This window comes from Ranitomeya variabilis, chromosome 4 (assembly GCF_051348905.1).
Source record: "Ranitomeya variabilis isolate aRanVar5 chromosome 4, aRanVar5.hap1, whole genome shotgun sequence".
NCBI classification, from domain to species: Eukaryota; Metazoa; Chordata; class Amphibia; order Anura; family Dendrobatidae; genus Ranitomeya; species Ranitomeya variabilis.
Window position 1 is genome coordinate 32,581,956 of NC_135235.1, and position 14,889 is coordinate 32,596,844.

Genomic DNA, 14,889 nt, shown 5'->3' on the forward strand with positions numbered 1-14,889 from the left:
ACCGCTGGCATTAACCCTATGTTAGCGGTGACCGGAGGGGAGTATGGAGCGGGCGCCGGGCACTGACTGCAGGGGAGTAGGGAGGGACTAATTGGACTGTGCCCATCGCTGATTGGTCGCGGCAGCCATGACAGGCAGCTGGTGAGACCAATCAGCGACGCGGGATTTCCGTGACGGAAGTTGAGGACAGAAAGACGTAAGTACCCCTTAGACAATTATATATATAGATGTACTGCTCTCTACCTGTACTACATGTACTGCTCTCTATTTATACTACATGTACTGCTCTCCACCTGTACTACATGTACTGCTCTCTATTTATACTACATGTGCTGCTCTCTACCTGTACTACATGTACTGCTCTCTATTTATACTACATGTACTGCTCTCTATTTATACTACATGTACTGCTCTCCACCTGTACTACATGTACTGCTCTCTATTTATACTACATGTACTGCTCTCCACCTGTACTACATGTACTGCTCTCTATTTATACTACATGTACTGCTCTCTATTTATACTACATGTACTGCTCTCTACCTGTACTACATGTACTGCTCTCTATTTATACTACATGTACTGCTCTCCACCTGTACTACATGTACTGCTCTCTATTTATACTACATGTACTGCTCTCCACCTGTACTACATGTACTGCTCTCTATTTATACTACATGTGCTGCTCTCTACCTGTACTACATGTACTGCTCTCTATTTATACTACATGTACTGCTCTCCACCTGTACTACATGTACTGCTCTCTATTTATACTACATGTACTGCTCTCCACCTGTACTACATGTACTGCTCTCTATTTATACTACATGTGCTGCTCTCTACCTGTACTACATGTACTGCTCTCTATTTATACTACATGTACTGCTCTCTATTTATACTACATGTACTGCTCTCTACCTGTACTACATGTACTGCTCTCTATTTATACTACATGTACTGCTCTCCACCTGTACTACATGTACTGCTCTCTATTTATACTACATGTACTGCTCTCCACCTGTACTACATGTACTGCTCTCTATTTATACTACATGTACTGCTCTCTATTTATACTACATGTACTGCTCTCTATTTATACTACATGTACTGCTCTCCACCTGTACTACATGTACTGCTCTCTATTTATACTACATGTACTGCTCTCTACCTGTACTACATGTACTGCTCTCTATTTATACTACATGTACTGCTCTCTATTTATACTACATGTACTGCTCTCCACCTGTACTACATGTACTGCTCTCTATTTATACTACATGTGCTGCTCTCTACCTGTATTAACCTTAACCTGCTATCCTATACTACACTCTACCTGTACTTTGCTGCTCTCTACCTGTTTTCTCCTTTCTTCTTTCGTCTTGATACTTTACGCTCGTGAGCAGAAGGTTCTCCCTTCACCCATTGTGACATGAGGGAGAAGAGAGAACTGCAGCACCTCTTTAAGCGTCTCCAAATCATTTGTGCACAGATCAGAAGTTACAACTCATGCAAATGAATTGCACAAACTTGTGTAGAACTGCTTTGATTTTCCCACTTAACAGCCTACAATGTACTTTACTATTCACATGATGATATTTTTTTTTTTCAGATGTTTATTGCCTCAAGTGAAACCTGGAACATGTGTTAGCTGGTTGTCATATGCAACTGCAGTGCTCCATCTGCCCAGCGGGCCCCGGCATCCTACCTGGAGCTAGAGCTGCATCTTATTGCCACAGCTCCCTGTATTTTGCACAGCTCCAACCATGGGATCAAGGCTGGTCAAGTGGTGAGTTTCCTTGTGCAATACTGACCCTCTCTGCTACCCAATCTCCATGTGGTCAGATCAGCGCGTTCAACACGTATACAGGTTGGCAACACCAATGTATGCATGAGACACCACTGTCAGAGGTGTACATACCATCGAGGCAGACTAGGCGGCTCCTACAGGGCTCCTGTGGACAGGAAGCTCAGCCTTTGTAGGTCTCATCCCCTTTCTGAGCACCTTGCAGAAAGCCCCTCCCCTGAGGAACTGCAAGCAAAGGAAGTATTAGTCGTGAAGGGGTAAACAGTAAGCAGGCCCTAATTGTCCACCCAGCTCCTTAAGAGGGGTCTTATTTTGATCTTTGCTATAGTCTTTGTTCTTCTGAGAACTCCAAGGAACTATGAGCTACTGAATATGGAAATCTTGGAGAAGAGTGAAAGTGGCATTCTATGTCATTTATCGCTATAGCATTAGTATCAGAGATTCTGCGCGAATGTAAATGTCATTTTAAAATTTACATGGAAAAAAATATTTTTGCTTTAGAATTGCATAGAAAATTCAATAGAGCACTTAGGCTTCCATCAAAAACAATTACAATTACTTCAGACCATCTTAAGTGAGTATATTTCTTCCTACACCTTCCAGGAAAAATGATTTCCATAAAGGGGCAGTGACCGCTTATCAGCAGTTCTAGAGATTCAGGTTTCCCTGAATAGACATTGTGCAGAATAGAAGCATAAGCTGGGGATCCTGGGTACAAATCCCACCAAAGACAACATATATAAAGAGTTTAAGACTAAAAGAAAAATGGAGTGCTGACTTCATGAATATAAACAAGTACATTTTATCAATCACTACCAATCATAAAAAATAGGAGGTGTACATCAAGAAGGAAACATCAAATGTCAACTAGGGAACAGTCAGAAAAATTGGGCTGCCAAAATTTAAAGAAATCATTATAGCACATGAAAAGCTAGTAGCATAGATCTAACATACAAGAGACTAGTCCCTGTTATTATATTGTGTGATAGAGCACCTATGGAGAAGTACCTCCAAAGAAGTGAAAAAATGTATATAAGGTGCATTCATGTCTTAGTAGTAATCCTATCCCTGCAGAAGTAGTGTATATAGGTGACTCTACAAGTACAACCTATATGCTTATTAAGGCAATACATAATCCACTGAAGGAAACTTACCCATATTAAAATGGAAGTGCAGTTCAATGTTCCCTGGGTAATGACCCCGACGCGCGTTTGCTTTCTCAAAGGGTTCTGTCACTGGCGTGTCATGTATCGTATGTTATTTAAGGTGTGGAGTAATTGGTCTCCGGAGTGGTTAGCGGCCAGCGCCGGAAATACCCGTCACATGATCAGCCTTTCTGGATGCGCACGTCTGGGAAAATTTCCCAATTACGTCACTGACATCCGCGTTACCAAGTAGGAGGCTGAATGGGACGCACCAGCGTTCGGGTCACAGAGCGCACGCGGAAGTGGTGGCCATCTTTAAGAAGTCCCCTGGACTCCACCATTTTCTGTGAGGTGAAATGAAGGTGAGGCTAACTGCTGAGACAGTAAAATGTCAAACACAATGTTAAAGGTGTCGTAGCAGTTAGTCTCACCTTCATGTCACCTCACAGAAAATTAGGTGAAGGGCTGTTCTCGAAGACGTGCACCCTCATGCGATACTCCACCCTTGTTGGTGTCGTTGTCCTTGTGCCACAGAAACCTGAGGAAATTCTTGTGGTCCTTCCTCTTTGACTATGAAAAAGTGAAACATCTGTTCGATGTCGGCAGTGATGGCAATGGGCTCCTTCCTCAAACTCATCAACTATAGATTGTTTGTCAGATTGGGACCTGTGAGGAGGACATCATTGAGAGACACGCCTTGATGTTTAGCGCTTGAATCAAACATGACTCTAATTTGCTTAGGTTTCCTTCAAGGGAAGAGCAGGTACACCATGGTTGTTATGGAATATTTTTCCCATAAAGGTGACAATGTGTTCTTTCATCTCCGGTTTGTTGCTTAGTGTGCGCTGGAGAGAGTTGAATCTGGACAAGGCTTGTTCTCGATTGTTTGGGAGCCTTACCCTGGTAGCCCAGAAAGGTAAGGGAAAAATCCAGTGATTAGTTTTGTCTTTAAGGAACTCTTTGTCCATTATCTTGACAAATTCTCTATCTTCCACTGACATTGGCTACTTCATTTTCCTTCTCCTGTCCAAGTCATCAGCACAGGGAGAAGGGATGGCATCGGGCAACTGTGTGGGATCTGGAGACTTCTCTTTCACCTCATAGTGATGAGGGCATTCCTTGCAGAAAGTTGAGCGTCTGTCTCCGCGCATGTAGGTCTTAAAGGAATCAACTCCTGGTCAATCCAAGCACACATTTCCTATGACTATCCTATTCCTATGAAGATAAAACACCTTTATTAGAGCAAGTGGTGAAATGGTGGCACAACTAACCGAGGTGTCTGCACATACCAAAAATAAATGAAGGGAAGATCGGCACAGTAGAGGTACAGCACAATAATACATGAGAGCAAATTATAAATTACAGAGATCAATGGATGAGACCACCAGAGGTAAAGTAAAGAACATATTGGTTCAACTAATGAAATTATATACCAAGGTAGAGGGTAATAGGATGTAATGCAAAAAAGAAATACATGCCAATAGTAGGTGATCAACAGGTACCGTGATTACATGTGGTGTGTGTGCACATCAGGAAGACATCATGATGTACTGAGGGGGGGGGGCAGGATGCCCTGAATCAATATGTACATATGGGCATACAGTATAGGAAGTACCACAACATGTCACAGGTGTAAAGTAAGAAAGTGCAATCTGAGTCGATGGGTCGTGCAAAAATATTGAGATGTGGGATTACCAGGTGGTGAGCTGTACAGGTGCAGCACGTACCCCAACGCGCGTTTCGGACAACGTCCTTCGTCAGGGTGGGGTGTCCGATAAGAACCGAGGGGTTTAAATAGCAAGAGGCTTGGAATAAATAAGGATGAGGGATAAGCATGAGGAAGTGGAGTGAGGGAAGAACAATTGTGTATGTCCCAAGTGCCATTAAGGGCTTGATGAATCAAAGACCTGTGATCTCCATGAACAAAAAGTATGAATGTGGTACGTGGATTTATGGAATGTGTGAATGCAGAGGTGCAATGCCAAAAAGCGCTAGGTGAAAGGGCAACTAATGTGAGGTGACATGTATGGTCAAAGTAAATACAACAGCCTCATCAGTGAAATATATATATATATATACTGTATATACTGTATATATTTAATAATGTTTTAATTTTGCATTGCAAAATCTGGTAATAGATATACGCTTTAATACCAGGGATTGTTAGATGGGGTGACCACTTTAACGAGAAGTAATATAATTTGATGCAAAAGCTTATTCTCTGCTTCCATCATTAAGACCCTCCAGAGGCAGAAAGCCATTATTGTGGCTGCCAATTGCCAGCTGCCCACCTCCGTTACATGCACTCATTATCAGGGGTTATCTAATCTTTCTGCATCCTCGTGACCCAATACAACAGCAATTACATAAATAAGAATTTAATACACAATTTGTAAGTACTTAGCTTATTTTTCTGCATGGGTTTTGTTTGCTGATTGACACTAATAAAATGTATTTACGCTTTACCAAAAAATGACCTGGGGATAATTTGCTGTAACGAGTCCATTTGACAAGGGATTACATTGAATCCGAGGCTAATTAGCTTGTCAGGCCATAGTGATTACATTATGTTTCCTATCAATCTTTTTTTATTGAATGCAACATGTGTAATATGTGGAGACGTAAACAATCTGGAAGCTGGTGGATCTATGAAGTGTATACACACAGTCAATAAAGCCTAGGAGCTAAAACGCGAACGTCCCATTTATCGGTAACTATTTTAGTACCAAGAAACATTAAAATGGTAAGTTACAGTCAATGAGTTGATCAACCCAAAGGGAAAAAGTATGGATCGTGCCTTCATCTAAATAATTAGCCATTAAAGGCGAAGCTGGTGTCAGATTGCCAAAAATCCAAATTCTTTTGAAATATGCTGACTTAATGGAAGTGTCATATACCTAGGCCACTAGTTCTACTTATATGATTCCAAATGTGAGATGGTTGAGTCCAAGAAAGCAGCCGAGGGGTCTCGTGATGACCACCCAACAGAGGAATTGAGCAGTAGGAAAGTAGAGGATGTATGACATATTTACATTGTTAATACTTTAACCCCTTAGTGACAGAGCCAATTTGGTACTTAATGACCGAGCCAATTTTTACAATTCTGACCAGTGTCACTTTATGAGGTTATAACTCTGGAACGCTTTATCGGATCCCGCTGATTCTGAGATTGTTTTTTCGTGACATGTTGTACTTCAAGTTAGTGGTAACATTTCTTCGATATTACTTGCGATTATTTATGAAAAAAATGGAAATATGGCGAAAATTTTTAAAATTTTGCAATTTTCAAACTTTGTATTTTTATGCCCTTAAATCAGAGAGATATGTCACAAAAAATAGTTAATAAATAACATTTCTCACATGTCTACTTTACATCAGCACAATTTTGGAAACAATTTTTTTTTTTGTTAGGGAGTTATAAGGGTTAAAAGTTGACCAGCAATTTCTCATTTTTACAACACCATGTTTTTTTTAGGGACCACATCACCTTTGAAGTGATTTTGAGGGGTCTATATGATAGAAAATAACCAAGTGTGACACCATTCTAAAAACTGCACCCCTCAAGCTGCTCAAAACCACATTCAAGAAGTTTATTAACCCTTTACGTACTTCACAGGAACTAAAACAATGTGGAAGAAAAAAATGAACATTTTACTTTTTTTTGCAAACATTTTACTTCAGAACCATTTTTTTTAATTTTCACAAGTGTAAAAACAGAAATTTAACCACAAATTTTGTTGTGCAATTTTTCCTGAGTACACCGATACCCCATATGTGGAGGTAAACCACTGTTTGGGCGCACCGCAGAGCTTGGAAGTGAAGGAGCACCGTTTGACTGTTTCAATGCAGAATTGGCTGGAATTGAGATCGGACGCCATGTCGCGTTTGGAGAGCCCCTAATGTGCCTAAACAGTGGAAACCGCCCACAAGTGACACCATTTGGAAACTAGACCCCCCAAGGAACTTATCTAGATGTGTGGTGAGCACTTTGAACCCCCAAGTGCTTCACAGAAGTTTATAACGTAGAGCCGTGAAAATAAAAAATCGCATTTGTTTTCACAAAAATGATTTTTTCGCCCACAAATTCTTATTTTCACAAGGGTAACAGGAGAAATTAGACCACAAAAGTTGTTGTGCAATTTCTCCTGAGTACGTCGATACCCCATATGTGGAGGTAAACCACTGTTTGGGCGCACCGCAGAGCTTGGAATTGAAGGAGCACCGTTTGACTTTTTCAATGCAGAATTGGCTGGAATTGAGATCGGATGCCACGTCGCGTTTGGAGAGTCCCTGATGTGCCTAAACAGTGGAAACCCCCCACAAGTGATACCATTTTGGAAACTAGACCCCTTAAGGAACTTATCTAGATGTGTGGTGAGCACTTTGAACCCCCAAGTGCTTCACAGAAGTTTATAACGTAGAGCCGTGAAAATAAAAAATCTCATTTTTTCTACAAAAATGATCTTTTTGCCCCCAAATTTTTATTTTCACAAGGGTAACAGGAGAAATTAGACCACAAAAGTTGTTGTGCAATTTCTCCTGAGTACGTCGATACCCCATATATGGGGGTAAACCACTGTTTGGGCGCACCGCAGAGCTTGGAAGAGAAGGAGTGTCGTTTTACTTTTTCAATGTAGAATTGGCTGGAATTGAGATCGGACGCCATGTCATGTTTGGAGAGCCGCTGATGTGCCTAAACAGTAGAGACCCCCCACATATGACACCATTTTGGAAACTAGACCCCTTAAGGAACTTATCTAGATGTGTGGTGAGCACTTTAAACCCCCAGGTGCTTCACAGAAGTTTATAACGTAGAGCCGTGAAAATAAAAAAATCGCATTTTTTCTACAAAAATGATCTTTTTGCCTCCAAATTTTTATTTTACCAAGGGTAACAGGAGAAAATGGACCCCAGAAGCTGTTGTACAATTTGTCTTGAGTACGCCGACACCCTATATGTGGGGGTAAACCACTGTTTGGGCGCATGGCTGAGCTCGGAAGCAAAGGAGCGCCATTTGACTTTTCAATGCAAAATTGACTGGAATTGAGATCGGACGCCATGTCGCGTTTGGAGAGCCTCTGATGTGCCTAAACAGCAGAAACCCCCCAAAAGTGACCCCATTTTGGAAACTAGACCCCCCCATGGAACTTATCTAGATGTGTAGTGAGAACTTTGAATGCCCAAGTGCATCACAGAAGTTTATAATGCAGAGTCGTGAAAATAAAAAATATATATTTTTTAACAATAAAGATTTTTTAGCCCCCAAGTTTTTATTTTCACAAGGGTAACAAGAGAAATTGGACCCCAAAAGTTGTTGTCCAATTTGTCCTGAGTATGCTGGTACCCCATATGTGGGGGTAAACCACTGTTTGGGCGCACGGCAGAGCTCGGAAGGGAAGGAGTGCCATTTTGGAATGCAGACTTTGATAGAATTGTCTGCGGGCGTTATGTTGCGTTTGCAGACCCCTAATGTACCTAAACAGTAGAAACCCCCAACAAGTGACCCCATTTTGGAAAATAGACCCCCCAAGGAACTTATCTAGATATGTGGTGAGAACTTTGAATGCCCAAGTGCTTCACAGAAGTTTATAATGCAGAGTAGTGAAAATAAAAAATATTTTTTTTCCCACAAAAAAGATTTTTTTAGCCCCCAAATTTTTATTTTCACAAGGGTAACAAGAGAAATTGGACCCCAAAAGTTGTTGTCCAATTTGTCCTGAGTATGCTGGTACCCCATATGTGGGGGTAAACCACTGTTTGGGCGCACGGCAGAGCTAGGAAGGGAAGGAGTGCCATTTTGGAATGCAGACTTTGATAGAATTGTCTGCGGGCGTTATGTTGCGTTTGCAGACCCCTAATGTACCTAAACAGTAGAAACCCCCAACAAGTGACCCCATTTTGGAAAATAGACCCCCCAAGGAACTTATCTAGATATGTGGTGAGAACTTTGAATGCCCAAGTGCTTCACAGAAGTTTATAATGCAGAGTAGTGAAAATAAAAAATATTTTTTTTCCCACAAAAAAGATTTTTTTAGCCCCCAAATTTTTATTTTCACAAGGGTAACAAGAGAAATTGGACCCCAAAAGTTGTTGTCCAATTTGTCCTGAGTATGCTGGTACCCCATATGTGTGGGTAAACCACTGTTTGGGCGCACGGCAGAGCTCGGAAGGGAAGGAGCGCCATTTTGGAATGCAGACTTTGATAGAATTGTCTGCGGGCGTTATGTTGCGTTTGCAGACCCCTAATGTACCTAAACAGTAGAAACCCCCACAAGTGACCAAATTTTGGAAACTAGACCCCCTAAGGAACTTATCTAGATATGTGGTGAGAACTTTGAAAGCTCAAGTGCTTCACAGAAATTTATAATGCAGAGTAGTGAAAATAAAAAAATATATTTTTTTCCAACAAAAAAGATTTTTAGCCCCCAAGTTTTTATTTTCACAAGGGTAACAGGAGAAATTGGACCCCAAAAGTTGTTGTCCAATTTATCCCGAGTACGCTGATGCCCCATATGTGGGGGTAAACCACTGTTTGGGCGCACGGCAGAGCTCAGAAGGGAGGGAGTACCATTTGACTTTTTTAGCGCAAAATTGGCTGTCGTGTTTGGAGACCCCCTGATGTACCTAAACAGTGGAAACCCCCCAATTCTAACTCCAACCCTAACCCCAACACAGCCCTAACCCTAATCTCAACCCGATCCATAATCCTAATCACAACCCTAACGATAATCACAACCCTAACCCCAAAACAGCCCTAATCTCAACCCTAACCATAACCCTAATCAAAACCCTAAATCCAACACACCCCTAACCCTAATCCCAACCCTAACCCTAATCCCAACCCTAATCCCAAACGTAACACTAATCCCAACCCTAATCCAAACGCTAACCCTAATCCCAACTCTAACCCTAACTTTAGCCCCAACCCTAACTTTAGCCCCAACCCTAACCATAACTTTAGCCCCCGTCGTCACAAAAAAAGTTCAATGTAACCTTTTTTTTGTACGTCGCGTCCGCCATTTCCGCGGATGCGTGGCCGTAACTCTGCCCCCTCCTCCCCAGGACATAGACTGGGCAGCGGATGCGTTGAAAAACTGCATCCGCTGCCCACGTTGTGCACAATTTTCACAACGTGCGTCGGTACATCGGGCCGACGCATTGCGACCGCCCCGTACCGACGCAAGTGTGAAAGAAGCCTAAGGCTACTTTCACACTAGCGTCGTACTCGGCCCATAGCAGTGTGTCGGGCCGACGTACCGACGCTAGCGTTGTAAGCGCCGCACAACGGGTGCAGCAGATGCTGTTTTTTCAACGCATCCGCTGCCCCATTGTGAGGTGCGGGGAGGCGGGGGCGGAGTTCCGGCCACGCATGCGCGGTCGGAAATGGCGGACACGTCGCACAAAAAAGTTACATGTAGTTTTTTTTTGTGTCGACGGTCCGCCGAAGCACGACGCATCCGTCGCACGACGGATGCGACATGTGGCAATCCGTCGCAATGCGTCGCTAATGCAAGCCAATGGAGAAAAAACGCATCCTGCAAGCACGTTTGCAGGATGCGTTTTTTCTCCAACGACGCATTGCGACGGAAGCCAAAAAACACTAGTGTGAAAGTAGCCTAACTCTAACCCTAGCCCTAACCCTAACCCTAAATTTAGCCCCAACCCTAACCCTAACCCTAACTCTAACCCTAACTCTAACCCTAACCCTAACCCTAACTCTAACCCTAACTCTAACCCTAACCCTAACCCTAACCCTAATTTTAGCCCCAACTTGTCTTCTCCTGCCGGCCGGCAGATGGCAGCAGATGGCGGGCGCACTGCGCATGCGCCCGCCATGATGAAAAAGCCGGCTGGCAGGAGAAGACAGAAGAGGACCCAGGGACCCCGGGTGAGTATGATAGGGTCCCCGAATCCCCCTATTTCTCTGTCCTCTGATGTGCGATCACATCAGAGGACAGAGAAATAACTGATCGCTTTTTTTTTTTTTTTTTTTTTTTTTGCGGTCGCCGGTAAACTGTTAATTACCGGCGATCGCAAAGCAGGGGTCGGTGCAAACCGACCCCGATCATGTTCTTTGGGGTCTCGGCTACCCCCGGCAGCCGAGACCCCAAAGAACATCCGGGTGCCGGGCGGCGGGCGCACTGCGCGTGCGCCCGCCATTTTTTCCCGGAAAAAAGATGGCGGCGCCCATGGGGAGACACGAGGAGCACCGGGGGAGGTAGGTAAGTATTGGGGGGCTATTGGGGGCCATCGGGGACCACATTTCTCTGTCCTCCGATGTGCGATCACATTGGAGGACAGAGAAATTAACCCCTTCCCGACCTGTGACACAGCGTATGCGTCATGAAAGTCGGTGCCTTCCCGACCTGTGACGCATATGCTGTGTCACAGAATGATCGCGTCCCTGCAGATCGGGTGAAGGGGTTAACTCCGATTTCACCCGATCTGCAGAGACAGGGGGAGTGGTGCTTCAGCCCAGGGGGGGTGGCTTCACCCCCCCGTGGCTACGATCGCTCTGATTGGCTGTTGAAAGTGAAACTGCCAATCAGAGCGATTTGTAATATTTCACCCAAAAAAACGGTGAAATATTACAATCCAGCCATGGCCGATGCTGCAATATCATCGGCCATGGCTGGAAAACCTAATCTGCCCCCACCCCACCCCACCGATCGCCCCCCCAGTGCTCCGGTGCGCGGTCCGCCCCCCTAATAAGTTCTGTCCGCTCCTCCGTCCTCCTGTACGCTCCCCCCGTGCTCCGGTGCCCCCTCCCTGTGCTCCGGTCCCCCCCCCTGTGCTCCGGTCCCCCCCCCGTGATCCGATCACCCCCCCTTCATACTTACCGGGCCTCCCGATGTCCGTCCGGCTTCTCCATGGGCGCCGCCATCTTCCAATATGGCGGGCGCCTGCGCACTGCGCCCGCAGAGTCTGCCGGCTGGCAGATTCATTTCAGAAGTATTTTGATCACTGCGATATAGCCTATCGCAGTGATCAAAATGAAAAAAAAGTAAATGACCCCCCTTTATCACCCCCATAGGGACAATAATAAAAATAAATAAAATATATATATATTTTTTTCTGCTAGGGTTAGGGTTAGAACTAGGGTTAGAATTAGGAGTAGAATTAGGGGTAGGGTTAGGGGTAGGGTTAGGGCATGTGCACACAGTGCGGATTTGGCTGCGAATCCGCAGCGGATTGCCGCGGATCCGCAGCGGATCGGCCGCAGATCCGCAGCGGATCGGCCGCGGATCCGCCGCGGATCCGCAGCGGATCGGCCGCGGATCCGCAGCGGATTGGCCGCGGATCCGCAGCGGATTGGCCGCTGAGAATTCGTAGCAGTTTTCCATCAGGTTTACAGTACCATGTACACCTATGGAAAACCAAATCTGCTGTGCCCATGGTGCGGAAAATACCGTGCGGAAACGCTGTGTATTTTCCGCAGCATGTCAATTTTGTGTGGATTCCGTAGCGTTTTACACCTGTTCCTCAATAGGAATCCGCAGGTGAAATCCGCACAAAAAAACACTGGAAATCCGCTGTAAATCCGTAGGTAAAACGCAGTGCCTTTTACCTGCGGATTTTTCAAAAATGGTGCGGAAAAATCTCACACGAATCCGCAAAGTGGGCACATAGCCTTAGGGTTAGGGTTGGAATTAGAGTTAGGGTACTGTCATGATCTCTGCAGGCAGAGATCATAGCAAGCCTATAGAGGGACAAGCTCTCGGAAGATGGAACTATACTGACCATGAACTAAGCCTGCCGCGCAACTAGAAATAGCCAGGTAGCATTTCCTATTATCGCTAGATGCCCAGCTCTGGCCTAAGACCTAAATAGCTAGCAGAGGGAAATATAAGACCTGGCTCACCTCTAGAGAAATATTCCAAAGAAGACAGTAGCCCCCCACATATAATGACGGTGAGTTCAGATGAAACAACAAACGCAGCAGGAAAATAGTCTTAGCAAATTTGAGGTCCGCTTACTAGATAGCAGAAGACAGATAGTATACTTTCATGGTCAGCAGAAAAACACTAACAAAACACCATCCAGAGATTACCTTAAACTCTGGCATTAACTCATAACACCAGAGTAGCAATCCCTGATCAACGAGAGCTTTCCAGACACAGTAACAAAACTTCAGCTGTGAACTGGAACAAATAGGCAAAACAAAACATGGACAAAAGTCCAACTTATCTAGTAGTTGTCTAGAAGCAGGAACAAGCACTGAGAGGCATCAGATAACATTGTTGACCGGCAAGAAACCACCAGAGAAATGAGCTTAAATAGCGACACCCACTACTGATGGAACCAGGTGAAACAGGAAAGAGGATGACAAGTCCAATTCCACAAGCGGCCACCGGGGGAGCCCAGAATCAAAATTCACAACAGTACCCCCCCCTCAAGGAGGGGGCACCGAACCCTCACCAGATCCACCAGGGCGACCAGGATGAGCCCTATGGAAGGCACGAACAAGATCAGAAGCATGAACATCAGATGCATTGACCCAAGAATTATCCTCCTGGCCGTAACCCTTCCAGTTGACCAGATACTGGAGTCTCCGTCTGGAAACACGAGAGTCCAAAATTTTCTCCACAACGTACTCCAACTCACCCTCAACCAACACCGGAGCAGGAGGCTCAACCGAAGGTACAACAGGTACCTCATACCTGCGCAATAACGACCGATGAAAAACGTTATGAATGGAAAAGGACGCAGGGAGGTCCAAACGGAAAGAAACAGGATTAAGAATCTCCAATATTCTATAAGGGCCGATGAACCGAGGTTTAAACTTAGGAGAAGAGACCCTCATAGGGACAAAACGAGAAGACAACCACACCAAATCTCCAACACAAAGCCGAGAACCAACACGACGATGACGGTTGGCAAAATGCTGAGTCTTCTCCTGGGACAACTTCAAATTGTCCATAACCTGCCCCCAGATGTGATGCAATCTCTCCACCACCGCATCCACTCCAGGACAATCCGAGGATTCCACCTGACCGGAGGAAAATCGAGGGTGAAACCCCGAATTACAGAAAAACGGGGACACCAAGGTGGAAGAGCTGGCCCGATTATTGAGGGCGAACTCTGCCAATGGCAAAAAAGCAACCCAATCATCCTGGTCAGCAGAGACAAAACACCTCAGATATGTCTCAAGGGTCTGATTAGTCCGCTCGGTCTGGCCATTAGTCTGAGGGTGAAAAGCAGATGAAAAAGACAAATCTATGCCCATCCTAGCACAGAATGCCCGCCAAAATCTAGACACAAACTGAGTACCTCTGTCAGAAACAATATTCTCAGGAATACCGTGCAATCGGACAACATTCTGAAAAAACAGAGGAACCAACTCAGAAGAAGAAGGCAACTTGGGCAGAGGAACCAAATGGACCATTTTAGAGAAACGGTCACAGACCACCCAGATGACAGACATCTTCTGGGAAACAGGCAGATCTGAAATAAAATCCATCGAGATGTGTGTCCAAGGCCTCTTAGGAATAGGCAAGGGCAACAGCAGTCCGCTAGCCCGAGAACTACAAGACTTGGCCCGAGCACAAACGTCACATGACTGCACAAAGACTCGCACATCTCGTGACAGGGAAGGCCACCAGAAGGATCTTGCCACCAAATCCCTGGTACCAAAAATTCCGGGATGACCTGCCAATGCAGAAGAATGTACCTCAGAGATGACTCTGCTGGTCCAATCATCCGGAACAAACAGTCTATCAGGCGGACAACGATCCGGTCTATCCGCCTGAAACTCTTGCAAGGACCGCCGCAGATCAGGAGAAACGGCCGACAAAATTACTCCCTCCCTAAGGATACCTGTGGGTTCAGAATTACCAGGAGAGTCCGGGTCAAAACTCCTAGAAAGGGCATCTGCCTTAACATTCTTAGAACCCGGTAGGTATGACACCACAAAATTAAAGCGAGAAAAAAATAAAGACC